Here is a 13193-nt window from a genome sequence, read left to right as displayed (position 1 = left end):
GTCCACATATCTTAAAGCTGCCAAGGTTGAGGAACACTTCTGTGGATGGATGGATGGACGGATGGATAAATAGCTCTTTCTACTCCTTTTAGAGATTACAAACAAGGGTCTCCCAGAGAAATTAAGGATCAGAAGACTGAAAGCTGATAAATGCAAGAGTTTTTTTCATACCAGATCTTATTAAACTGGCATTTGCTGCCACCAACTTTGGAACACCACTTAGAGAGGCAAATTTAGGGTGAGGCAATGATTGCATTTCTTGAAGGAAGTTCAATAATGCATGTATTAGAAGCAAAGATGATGCAGCTGAATAATCCACTGGTCAGAAGCCAGAGGAGAAGGCTTTCTATCCTTCCCATCGGTTGAGGTGCATCACTTCTCTCCAGCCTTCTCCTCTCCCAACCTCTCGTTTTTTATGACCGAGGGCACCAAACTTCAAAGAGGAAGCCCAAAGGAAGTGGCCTGACCAGCTGCCTTTATTAAGCTCTCCTCCCTGGCTTAAAAAAAAAAGGGAAATGATGATGACTAATGAAAGCAATTCATAAGACTACTGCACCTTGTTTGCATAGCTATGATATATGATCTGCTGATGCCCAGTTTGTTGAGATAAGGTGGGCACCCTCTCCTCCCTCGCTCTGGTCTTTCTTCCTCTTCTTTTATATCAACTCAAACAAAGTCCAGGTGCTTCACAATTTCTCACCAAGTGTAGCAGTCTGTGGCCTGTCCTGGCTCTGGGAAACACAGGAGGCCTTCTGGATGGCATTGCTCTGGATCGAAAGGAAAACTATTTATCTAATGTTGATAGTCCGGACACTTCAGTGGCGAAGTGGAAGAGATTCACTTTATGTGAGCCCTGCATTTGTCTACCGGTTCCTTTGGGATTCCTTGGGCATTCCCATAAACGTTTTAGATAAATAAATGAAGAAATTGCTTGTCTGGTTGAACTGGGCTTGCTTGCAGGTAAATTGCATCCACAGGGGAAAAGGAGAAAGGTGAGTGGGTCAAACCAGAGTCCACCTGATTTCTAGGTTTAAGGGTCAAGACAAAGCTTTGGAATTTATGGAGAAAAATAGACTTGGATTGAGGTTGAAAAGAATGAGGAGTGATGTTCTTTGGGAACAGAGGACACGTTTGGGTGAAGCTCTTCTTTGCCCCCAATTTTTTCAGTTAATTTCGTTTACTCAGGACTATCAGGCTAGGGCTGTGTTCCCCAGCCTTGGCCATTTTAAGAGGGGTGGACTTCAACTCCCTTTGCTGGCTGGGCTCCATTCTGGAAGTTGAAGTCCATCCCTCTGAAAATGGGTTAAAAGGTTTGGATACACCAGGGCTATGATCTCATTTTTGAAATTCCCATTTTGAAATTCCCAATTCCCAGGACAAGAGGAAGGGATAGGGCACCGGCATTTGATGCTCTTTGGTCGAATAAATGCGCACTCTCTGTTCTCCATCTAGAAGCCTCCAGAGATAAGTAAAAGTGGGGCTGCAGGGCTCACAATTCTTTTACATTTTTTTAATGCATAGGAATTTGGCACATTGCAAAACAAAGTTAACCGGTTTTCCAAAATTCAAAACATTCCATTGGTCCAAAACTGGTTCTTGACATTTGGAGAGATCAGTTCATCCCTTTCAATGAGCTACAGCTGATGCCACCAAGTTACTTTTTACCTACAGGGGTGGAGAGATGGGTGCTCTGCTGTCCCTCATCATTTCAGCCAAGAAGGGATGCAGCCCTGATAAGAATACAGAATAACAGAGTTGGAAGGCACCTTAGGGGTCTTCTAGTCCAGCCCCTTGCTCAGGCAGGAAACCCTATACTATTTCAGTGCAATCTCTTCTTAAAAACCTCCAGTGATGGAGCATCCACAACTTCTGGAGGCAGGTTGTGCCACTGATTAATTGTTCTCATTGTCAGGAAATTTCTCCTTAGTTCTAGGTTGCTTCTCTCTTTGGTCAGTTCCCATCTGTTGCTTCTTGTCCTGCCTTCTGGTGCTTTGGAGAATAGCTTGACTCCCTCTTCTTTGGGGCAGCCCCTCAAATATTGGAAGACTGCTATCATGTCACACCTCATCCTTCTTTTCCTTAAACTAGACATACCCAATTCCAGCAACCGTTCTTTGTATGTTTTAGCCTCCAGTCCCATAATCATTTTGTTGCTCTTCCCTGCACTCTTTCTAGAGTCTCAACATCTTTTTTTTTACATTACAGCAACCAAAACTGGTTGCAAAGTTGTGTTTCCTCTGGGGATAATCTAGCTTATATTCCGTCCAGAGAACAGAGGGCATCTGATACCCTCGTTCCCAACTTTAACAATAACTCTCCACTGGCTGGGTTGTTTGTTCTTCCCAGGCAGGGCTCGGCTCCATCTTTGAGGACCACAATTGTGCAGCTTAAGGAGAGACTTGGGCTGGTTCTCAGCTTGCGAACAAAAAGAGTTTGACCATCCAATCCCAGCAATTGTTCCTTGTATTCACACACACACACACACACACAGAGACATACACACATTTAAAAATTTGTTTTCTTCCTTTTCCAAAGGTTATCGCCTTTCTAACTGCCATGGATTACTTTTTTTTTAAATGTTGTGAGTCAGAAGTGCCCACAGGGTGTGGTCCAAAATGTTATATGGGGAGGCAGGGTGGCGCAATTGAAGCTGTGTCTGCTTTTTGTGTGTGTGCCTTGCCCGTGACTCAGATTGTGCATTTCTGCTTTTCCTTCTGTAATGTGAATCAAAACCAGGTAAAGGATTAGTACCACTTTATAAAGCCTTGGTAAGGCCACACCTGGAATCCCACATCCAGTTTTGGTCACCGCATTAAAAAAAAAAAAAGATGTTGAGACTTTGGAAAAAGTGCAGAGAAAAGCAACTAAGATAATCAAGGGCCTGGAGACAAAAACATATGAAGAACGGCTGTAGGACTTGGGAATGGCCAGCCTAGAGAAAAGAAGGACTAGAGGGGGGGACATGACAGCAGTGTTCCAGTATTTGAGGGCTGCCACAGAGAAGAGGGGGTAAAATTATTCTCCAAAGCCCCAGAAGGCAAGACGAGAACCAACAGATGGAAACTAATCAAGGAAAGAAGCAACTTGGAATTAAGGAGAAACTTCCTAACAGAGAGATGAATTAAGCAGTGGGACAACTTGCCTCCAAAACTTGTGGATGCTTCGTCACTGGAGGTTTTAAAGAAGTGACTGGACAGCCGCCTGTCTGGAATGGTATAGGGTCTCCTGCTTGAGCAAAGGGTTGGACTAGAAGACCTTCAAGGTCCCTTCTAATTCTATTCTAATTGATTGAATGTCTTGTTTTTCCATTGAATGGGGTGCTGGATGCCCCATTCTGAAGGTATCATTGCAAGCAAAATCCATCCTGTTAGTGGAAGCAAACTGGAACTGCACAAATAGTCAGAGATCACTGTGCTCAGCTCAGGTTTATGAAAAAAACTCTGAAAAAGTCAAGTTGCCAAACCCCAAAGGCCAGGTAGTTTTGACTTATGACCTCAACTGAGCCCAAAATTTCCATTGCTAAGTGAGACATCTATTAACAGAATTTTGCCCCATTTTACAACTTTTCTTGCCACTGTTGTTGAATTGCTGTAGTTGTTAAATTAACCGCACAGTTGTTAAGTGAATCTGGCTTCCCCATTGACTTTGCTTGTCCAAAGGTTGCCAAAGGGGATCACGTGACACACACATACCCCGGGATGCTGCAATCGTCATAAGCGAGAATCAGTTGCTAAGCATCTGAATTTTTATCACGGTCGTAAGTATGAAAAATGGTCATCAGAACTGCCACTAAAGGAACTGTTGCAAGGCACAGACTGCCTTTACCCATTTCCTGTTATTTGACAAGAGGGAACCCCCTCCACCTTCAGATCAGAGCCTCTAGGGAGGGTGTGTATGAGTGTGTGTTTGTGTGTGTGTGTGTGTGTACAGACACAACTACTCAGTCAAAGCTCTACAGGCTCATCCTGTCTTTGCACAGGTGTGGGCCTACACCAGGTTTTGCGCTGCCCCTTCTGGATGGGGCTGTTGTTCACAAATTGCTGGGATGCTGATAAGGAACCACAAATGGCCTCTTAACTCGGCCTGTTAGTCCTGCCTTTCTTGAGTTCAGTCAATATTTGATCCTTTTGAAGGGTGGGTGGATGACCCCGCCCTGCCCTTTCCTGGGAGCTGGGCTTTAATCGGCCCCTCGGCTCAGGAATAAGAAGAGCCGACAGCCCTCATTTCCCTATGCAAACTCACCTTTGGCAAAGCGAAATACTAGCTGCGCAGCCGGAGAACCAGCCAGGACTTTCCTTGTTCAATGTCTGAGCAACGTTGTTCACCAGAGGAAACTCCAATTAGTCCAGAACTGGAGATAAGCAGAGTTGGGGGGGGGTGGAGTACATAAATGTCAGTTCTCAATGGGTAGAGCAGGGGTGTTCAACCCTGGTAAGTTTATGACTTGTGGACTTCGACGCCCAGAATTCCCCACACTGGCTGGGGAAATCTGGGCGTTTAAATCCTCAAGTCTTAAAATTCCCAAATCTGCCAACACTTACTCTTTGCAAATCCAGCAGATCGCAGGAAGAAGGTGCCCCACCTGTCCAACCAGATCCTGCATCCGGAGGTCTGTTGCCCTCTTTGTGGTCCTTTGATGTTTCTCCAAGTCCCAACAGTGTTTGCTTTGATCTTGGAAGGGTAAGATGTTTGATCTGGATCTTGAGCCCAAAAGGCAGTCTTGCGCCATCAGAAATATGTTTTGGATTCAATTCAGGGGAAACCGGACGGGCGACACGGTAGCCGGTCCTGGCAAAAGCACCAGGGGGTTTGAAGCTCCAAGCTAACACCAAGATGACCTTGCATGGTGCAGGATCAGGTCTGGCTCTGGCCTAACACAAGGACTTCTCCAGAGGAGGGGAGTCAAAAAAGTTAACGGCTGCAATCAAATCCTTGTTATTATTAATTTTTTTTACATTACATATATGTACAGGAAGTCCTCAACTTATGAACACAACTGAGCCCAAAATTTCTGTTGTTAAGTGAGACATTTGTTAAGTGAGCTTTGCCCCATTTTACAACCTTTCTTGCCATGGCTGTTAAGTGAACCACTGCAATGGATAAGTTAGTAACCCGGTTGTTAAGTGGATCCAGTTTCTCCATTGGCTTTGATTGTCAGAAGGTGGCAGAAGGGGATCACATGAACTGGGACACAGCAACCGTCATAAGTATGAATCATTTGCCAAGTGAATGAATTTTGATCCCTTGGTTTGACTTTTTTGCCCACCGAGGACCCCCCTTGTTTTCAGGAAACTTCACCCACATCTCTTTACCAGCCAGGATGCTTGGCAGAGCGGAGCTGCCCAAACGGGCATAGTGGCAGTGTTTGATGACACACAAATACACACTCACACAAACACACATATAAAGAGAGAAAGAGAGAGAGAGAGACACCCCTTTGCGTGCCCAGCCTTCCTTGGGAATGAATTCGCTTGGCTGTGAAGAGAGCAAAAAGTAGCCAAATCCATTTCTCCCCGTGCCAATTTATTAGGCTTTAACAACCTTATTTTTTTTAACAACAACAACAACACAAAAAGATAAATAGCAGATGTCCCAATTATTTAGTACTGGGGCCTCTTGCACAGCCCTTAAATCAACAAAGCTCTGGCACCCTCCCACAAAAGTCTTATGCAGACAGTTTTACAGGTGGTGCTGGCAGCAGACAAAGGCGCTGCTGGCAATCCACATAGATGGCTGACTCACTCCCCTCCGGACTCAGCAGTCCTTTGCTGCCATCTGCACGACCTCAGAGGACGCATGTCCTCCTCCTCCTGCTCCTCCTGCTCCTCCTCCTCCTCCTGGCTACATTTCAAGTGCCAGTGTTGCAAAAGGGGGTTTCTGCAAAAGAGCCCTGGTGGTGCAGGGGTTAGAATGCAGCATTGCAGACTAATTCTGCCCACTGCCAGCAGCTCGATTCTCACTGGCTCAAGGTTGACTCAGCCTTCCATCCTTCCAAGGTTGGTAAAATGAGGATCCTGATTGTTGGGGGCAATAGGCTGACTGTATAAACCACTTAGAGAGGGCTGTAAAGTGCTATGAAGTGGTATATAAGTCTACGTTCTATTGCTATTCTGTGGCTCTTGAGGGCCATCTGATGGTGCTCTGGATTTCTGCACCCACATCGGGCAGACTTACAGAACAGAGCAAGCTTTCAATCCTTGCATTATTCTCTTCCCTTCATAATTTCCTGAGTAGGGAAAGTTCAGTGCAAAAAGGGGGGGGGGGGTTTGCCCAGCAACAGCCTTAGAGAAAGAGAAAAGGCTGTTTGCGGAATTTCCTATAAAGGATGGGTCGCTTTTCCAGGAAAAAAGTTGCTATTTCTCATCTTTTTACTTTATTATAAATAACTCAAGGCAGTGAACATTTTCCCCACAACCACAACCCTGTGAGGTGGGTTGGGTTGAGAAAGAGTGGCTGGCCCAAAGTCACCTAGCCAGCTTTCACATCTAAATATGACTAGAACTCCCAGACTCCTGATGACTGGTCATCCAGCTGCCTTTCATGCCTAAGTCAAGACTAGAACTCACCATCTCCTGGTGATTGGCCCAAAACACACAGCTGGTTTTCATAGCTAAAGTGGGGCTAGAATTCACTGTGTTCTGGTGATTGGCCCAAAGTCACCCAGCTGGCTTTCGTGCCTAAGACAGGACTAGAACTTACCATCTCCTGGTGATTGGTCAAAAACATTCATCCAGCTTTCGTGGCTAAGGTGGGACTAGAATTCACTGTCTCCTGGTGATTGGCCCAAAGTCACCCAGCTGGCTTTTGTGTCTAAACTCGCCATCTCCTGGTTTCTAGCCTGATGCCTTCTCCCCTAGACCAAACTGGCCCCCAATAAGCGGCTAACCGCCGAGAACTGGTCCTAAAAGAGCACAGACTCGTTCATTTATTTTATATTTATATCCCACCTTTCCTGCAGAGGCAGAAGATGACCGAAACCCCACCGCATCTTCAGCCAACTCCTTTCTAGATCCTAATATTCTTCAGCCAACTCCTTTCTAGATCCTAATCCAGCCTGATCATATTTGGCTTCCAAGATCGGAGAAGATCAGACTCTTTCAGAACAGTTAGCTCTGATTTCCTAAGCGTGGCAAGGACCCTCTTTCATTTTCTTCCCAATTTGCTTCGCACCCCTTGTCATAGGAGCTTGCCCTTCCAGCTCCAGAAAGCCCCTTTCCAGCACCAAACCATTGAGATTAAATTTTCACCCTTTCCCACGAATTATACAGTATTGGAGAGGAGATGCACCCTTGCTCCCCAATGTGCAGAGGGTATAACATTACAGTCCTTTTGGTGAGAACCAAAATAGTGAAACCTAACCCTAGATTATCAGCCTTTGTTCCCAGACCTTTCTGTTTGTCCAACCAAAAGGCATATGCTATTTTTAGTGAATTTATAGGCTTCTTCCGCCTTCTCCAATAGCTGCAAGTTTGTTTAATGGTTTTGTCAACTCACAGGAATCTTAGCTACTACACCTTTGAAGAAGAGATGAAACAGGAAGAGAGTAAGAGGGATTCATTATTCCTGGAGGTGCATGGGCTTAAATGTTCAGCAAACACAACGCACCTGAATTCATGGACATTAATAACACGCCCGACGTGTGGTTTAGACTCAAACGAGGGTTAGTGAGCCAAATCATCATCAAGGATGATTTTTCATTCTTGTCACCCCTACAAAATAGCCTTTCTGGCTTCAGCTATATTACAAACTAGAATATGTTTGAGTTTAATATGAAATGAGGGAGTTGGGTTCACGAAGACAAGGGGCTAAAAAGTGACAGGCCTGTAGGTTCATGTAGTGAGCAAAGTCAACCTCATTATTAGTTTACGCTCCACCCTGTCGTGTGAATCTAAATAGGTAGGTCATTTCATAAACCATCCTTCCTTCAAGCTGGTCTTATCTTTGTGAACTTTTTGAAAATGTCTTTTTGACATCTGTAAAAAGTTCCTGAAAATTCTTACAACATCTCATTAAGTTGACTAGCAAATAAGGAGATATGAACAAGAAATGTTGAGGAAGTTTATAGAATGCCTGAAGAATCCTTTGCAGTGTATCTACGGAGGAGTGGGAGGGGGGAGGAGAAGGAGAAGAAGGAATGCTTGTAAGTCAGCTTTTTTCAGTGCCATTCTAAATTTGAACGATCAGTAAACAAATGGTTGTAAGTCAAAAACTACCTATAAAAGAAAAAGAGGCATCTCCTGGGGGATTATAGGCTGGAAAAGTTGTGACTGTCATTAGATGGGGGAGACAGGAGAGAGTGACTGTCACCAATAATAGTTTGGAGCTGCAAAGATTTGGAGGAGAAAGATCTGCAGACTGAAACACTAAAAATGGGGAGTAGAATTGGCAATCATAGCAAAAAATAAAAAATAAAAAAATCCTTCTGCTAAGTGTCCTTTCAGCTCTCCACACCGGGGGTGCTGAAACCAAGTTTCATGCCCCAATGCCAAGGTAAATTTTAACATGGAAGACAAAGGCTGTGCGCATTTGCTTAGATCATATTCTAAAACCAAGCAGCAGGAAGAGTAAGTCATAGGATAATTTCAAGGAGTCAAGGACTGGAGGATGTGAGCCCATGCGTATTTTCCTGCTCAAATTGGCATTTTTCATTTATTTAGTTTTTGCTATTTTATTCGGAAGTGGTGTTCAACCTTAAGTCAAAAATCAATGTTTACTTAGAGTTTTTGGGGTCACAGTGCCATCTAGTGGATGAAAGTACACAGGGACAGAAAAGACGGTGTTTTTCAACCTTGGGCTCCTTGAGATGGGTGGACTTCAACTCCCCGAATTCCCCAGTCAGCACTGGAGAATTTTGGGGGTTGAAGTCCACCCATCTTAAAGGGGCCAAAATTTAATAATGCTGCCCTGGGTAGCCCGAAATCAGGAGGAAACTAGGAGTACCTTTGCCAATTAAAACAGTTTATTAAAAGGTATCTGCTTTTGTGGGACACAGCTCACTGGAGAGGCTAAACAAATGCAAAATCTAGATTGGGATAAAGTGGTCAAGGGAATGGAAGGGGAAGGTAAATATTCAGATGCCATTACCTGTGAGATTTTGCTTAATTGCTCCATTTTTATAAATCCTGAAATCATTTGGGGATCAGCTCATGAATTTTGTGTGCCAAGCATCCACACACAAAAAAAATAGCAGAGCTTCAATCGGACAATCACAGCTGCCATCTTGACCACTGTGGACACCCCACTAATCTTGGCTGATCAGCTTGGCTTTTGCTGATTTTTTGGATGGAAAATCACCTGGAAAAAGTAGAAATCCCAGGGAAATCAATTCTGTCTTAAGCCAAGAAGATTGCACAAATGTTTCCAGCTAAGTCATCACCCATCGAAAGCAGCTTGAGAGAGTTTAACTGAGATTCATCACCCATCGAAAGCAGCTTGAGAGAGTTTAACTGAGATTCAGTTGCAGAAGAAATGGTGTGGTTGTGTTGCAGTGAGCCACGTGGGGTCAGTATTGAATCTTCAAAAAAAACTCTTCAATAACTTGGCTCTTCCTGGAAGACTTTGTGTGTAGGAGACCCTTAAATACATTTTAAAGCAGCTTGGCCTGCTAAGAAGACAAAAAAACCCCTCAACCTTCACGTCTCTTCCTATTTGGAAGAGCTTCTCCTGTTGAATTTCTAACAGGCTGCTGTAGAAAAGATTTGGGGTGGGAGGAAAGGAATGAAAAAAGAAGGTAATCCTCATGTGTAGTTTGAAATCCTCCATCTCATAAGAAGTTGGCCATAATTGGACCCACGTTGGATGATATGCAAAAGTTTGGAGCTGCCATATCTGGGCTACAAAATCCAGGAAATCACAAAACAACACTTGAGAAATTGTACAAAATGTAAAGCCTTAATTGACCTCTCTGTATTTTTCCAGCCAACTTGATGTCCCACAAGTCCTTTATGGAGGTAGATGATGTTTTTGAAATTACTTGTGTGCTTTCCATTTTTTTTTTCAAAACCATAAGGACCAGAAACATGAGGGTTTGAAGTGCCTCAAAAGAAGCAAAACTCAGAAGAGGAAGCTCGCTCCAGTGAAATCAAGTGGCTGGCTCTCATTTTACCACCTGATGAACAATTGTTTAGAATGAGTAATATTATTCTGTTTGTTAGCAACCAGAGGCTGTAATTAATCTGACAGAGTTGATTTTACAACAGGGAAGTCTTATCTTTCTGATCCTGAGCCAGTTGTGTGTGACAAACACAAGAAGTCAAATTAGAAAGATCTGCAGCAGATAACAGCAGGCATAGATAAACTGATTCAGGTTAACTGGCTTACGTATTTCCACACACATACGGCTTTGTAACCATGAGGACTAGAAGCCTGGCTGATTTACAGAGTTCTTGACAAACAGATATGCACCATGAGATTCAGTGGTATTGATGCCTTCCTGAATATTGTGATGTCTTTTTCAAAAAAGAGAAAGGTATATATTTGGCAAAATGCAGCCAAAGAACCAGGTGTTAGTCAAAATAGGGTTTTAGAAAATGCCATAAAAGCAGACTGCTTGTATAATGTGCCAAATGTGGTTTTGCCAATGGACTTGGGGGCCCCAGGGTGATGTGTGGACCCCATCAAGTCATTGGCTTGATTGTTGTGCCCAGCAGGGTAGGGATTTATTGGGGTTTGTATTGGGGCTTTATTTCTGTAAAGCACCTGGACTCACCTTAAGGTGGGTGGCCAAATATTTTTTCTTAATATTAATCTTCCTCCTCCCTAGAAAGACGCTATAGGGCACTGCAGGCTAAAACAACCAGGCACAGAGACAGCTTTTCCCCACCTACCATCACACTGCTGAACACCGAAAATGTACGAAGAACATTTACAAGAATTGGGTATAGTCTAATGAAAAGGAGGACTAGGAGAGACATGATAGCAGTCTTCCCATATTTGAGGGGCTCCTACGAAGACGAGGGGGGTCAACCTATTTCCCAAAGTACCAAAAGGCAAGAAGAGAAATGATGGAAAGTAGCTTCCAACAGATGAAAGCAACCTAGAACTAAGGAGAAATTTCCTAACAGTGAGAGCAATCAACCAATGGAACAGCTTGCCTTCAGAAGTTGTGGGTGCTCCATCACTGGAGCCTTTCAAAAAGAGACTGGACAACCTAATTCTCACAGTACTGTGGAAAACGAAAATATTGGCTATTGTTCTTTTATTCAAGGTTTAGGCCCAGGTGAACTAAATCAGGCCTCATGGGCAAAGTATTGAACCAAAGTCTGTGCTATGCTTAATTTTGCAGTTTGCAATTGTACTTTACTTAATATGATTTTGCTGAGCTTGCCTGTTTCAAATATATTTAGAACATAAAGTCTGGAACAGTAAGAAATAGGGAATTGAAAGTAGCTGATGGATGCGGGTTCCAATGTACAAGGGTATAGGTGGAAAGTTATGTTCAGCAGAAGGTCAGCAGGAGGCCAGTATGAAGTCAGCAAAGGTCAGCGGACCATCTGACTACAGTCTTAGAACGAGAAAGGGTATAAAGAGTTGGGTCTGGACCTGATTGATTTGCCATTGGCCTATAGCTGTCCTTTGGAATTTGCTATACCATATGGTCCTCATTGCAATGGGTTATTAATGTAGGTGATGTTGTGTTATTATGCTTGCTATGTGCCAAATTATTAGCAAAATAAACCTCTGAATCTTAAAGTAAGAATTATTGTTTTATGTTGCTGTCTTGCGTTCTTTTCATTGGATTTTTTCCACGACAATACTATCTTATGTCTAAGGATATTTATCCATGTAGTATGGCTGTATCACTTTTATTCTTCTCATCTGTTCCACTACCTTCTCTTATTGATATCATTATTATGATTATATTACTTTGCTATTATGATTATTATTACTTTGTTGTTTTGCATGTACACCGAGAGCTTATGCACTGGAGACAAATTCCTTGTATTCCAAATTCTAAATTCCAAATTCCATCACACTTGGTCAATACAGTATTCTATTCTATTAATAAATATAAAAATTGAGGTAGACGCAAAGTATCCAGGAATTTGAACATGCACAGGTTTTGGGGCAACTAGGATATGAATTCCACAACTTGGTTTCACGTGAACATCTCTGCTCTAGGCTCACCTTGCATTGCCGTTGCAGTTCCATTGTGTTCTCTGACCCTCTCCATCAAAACAACGGGATCCAATTTCCCCTTGACGGCATTTCATCCCCCCCAAGTGATAAAATATTTAAAAATGGAAGTCAACCTGTGTGTCTCAAAGCTCTTCAAAGACTGAACACAGTTCAGCCTCAAACTGAGGACTATGTTTGTCTTCATCTTGCTTTTCTCTGTTTTTACAGCTTGCCTGGCTGGCAATTCTCCACTGCAGAAAGAACGATGCAAAAATGGACTTAATTGCAGGAGAAGACAACAGAACTCATCTGCCTGCCCTGAAGGTACAAGGAACAATTCCAGAATGATTCCAGATATTGAGATTCTAGAAAGAGTACAGAGAAGAGCAACAAATATGATCAGGGGACTGGAGGCTAACGTATATGAAGAACGGGTGCTGGAATTGGGTATGTCTAGTTTAATGAAGAGAAGGACGAGGGGGGACAGGATAGCAGCGTTCCAATATTTGAAGGGCTGCCCCAAGGAAGAGGGCAGTCAAGCTATTTTCCAAGGCGCCTGAAGGCAGGACAAGAAGCAACGGATGGAAACTAATCAAGGAGAGAAGCAACCTAGAACTAAGGAGGAATTTCCTAACAGTGAGAACAATTAATCAGTGGAACAACCTGCCTCCAGAAGTTGTGAATGCTCCAACACTGGAGGTTTCTAAGAGGAGACTGGACAGCCATTTGTCTGAAATGGTAGGGTTTCCTGCTTGAGCAGGGGGTTGGACTAGAAGACCTCCAAGGTCCCTTCTAACTCCATTATTCTGTTATTCAGAACAGGTTGTGCCCTCAATTTAGGGGTTTTTCAGTCTGCAGTCATTTCCTCCGTTGGCTAAACATTGCTTTAGATTAATATTTCTCAGCTTCGGCACCTTTAAGATGGGTAGACTTCAACTCCCTCTGTAATCCACAGGGACCGATGCAAATAGATTCCATTCATGGTTTTCTTTTGCTTTTCAAGGTTTCTTCTGCCCGGCTGGCAGCAGCTCCCCTGTCCCATGCCCAGAAGGCACCTTCCGTTCTGCGGGATTGTC

Source organism: Protobothrops mucrosquamatus, unplaced genomic scaffold, assembly GCF_001527695.2.
Source record: "Protobothrops mucrosquamatus isolate PMUCROS unplaced genomic scaffold, P.Mucros_1.0 scaffold97, whole genome shotgun sequence".
NCBI classification, from domain to species: Eukaryota; Metazoa; Chordata; class Lepidosauria; order Squamata; family Viperidae; genus Protobothrops; species Protobothrops mucrosquamatus.
The sequence above is the reverse complement of the archived record's forward strand: the minus strand, read 5'-3'. Positions refer to the sequence as shown.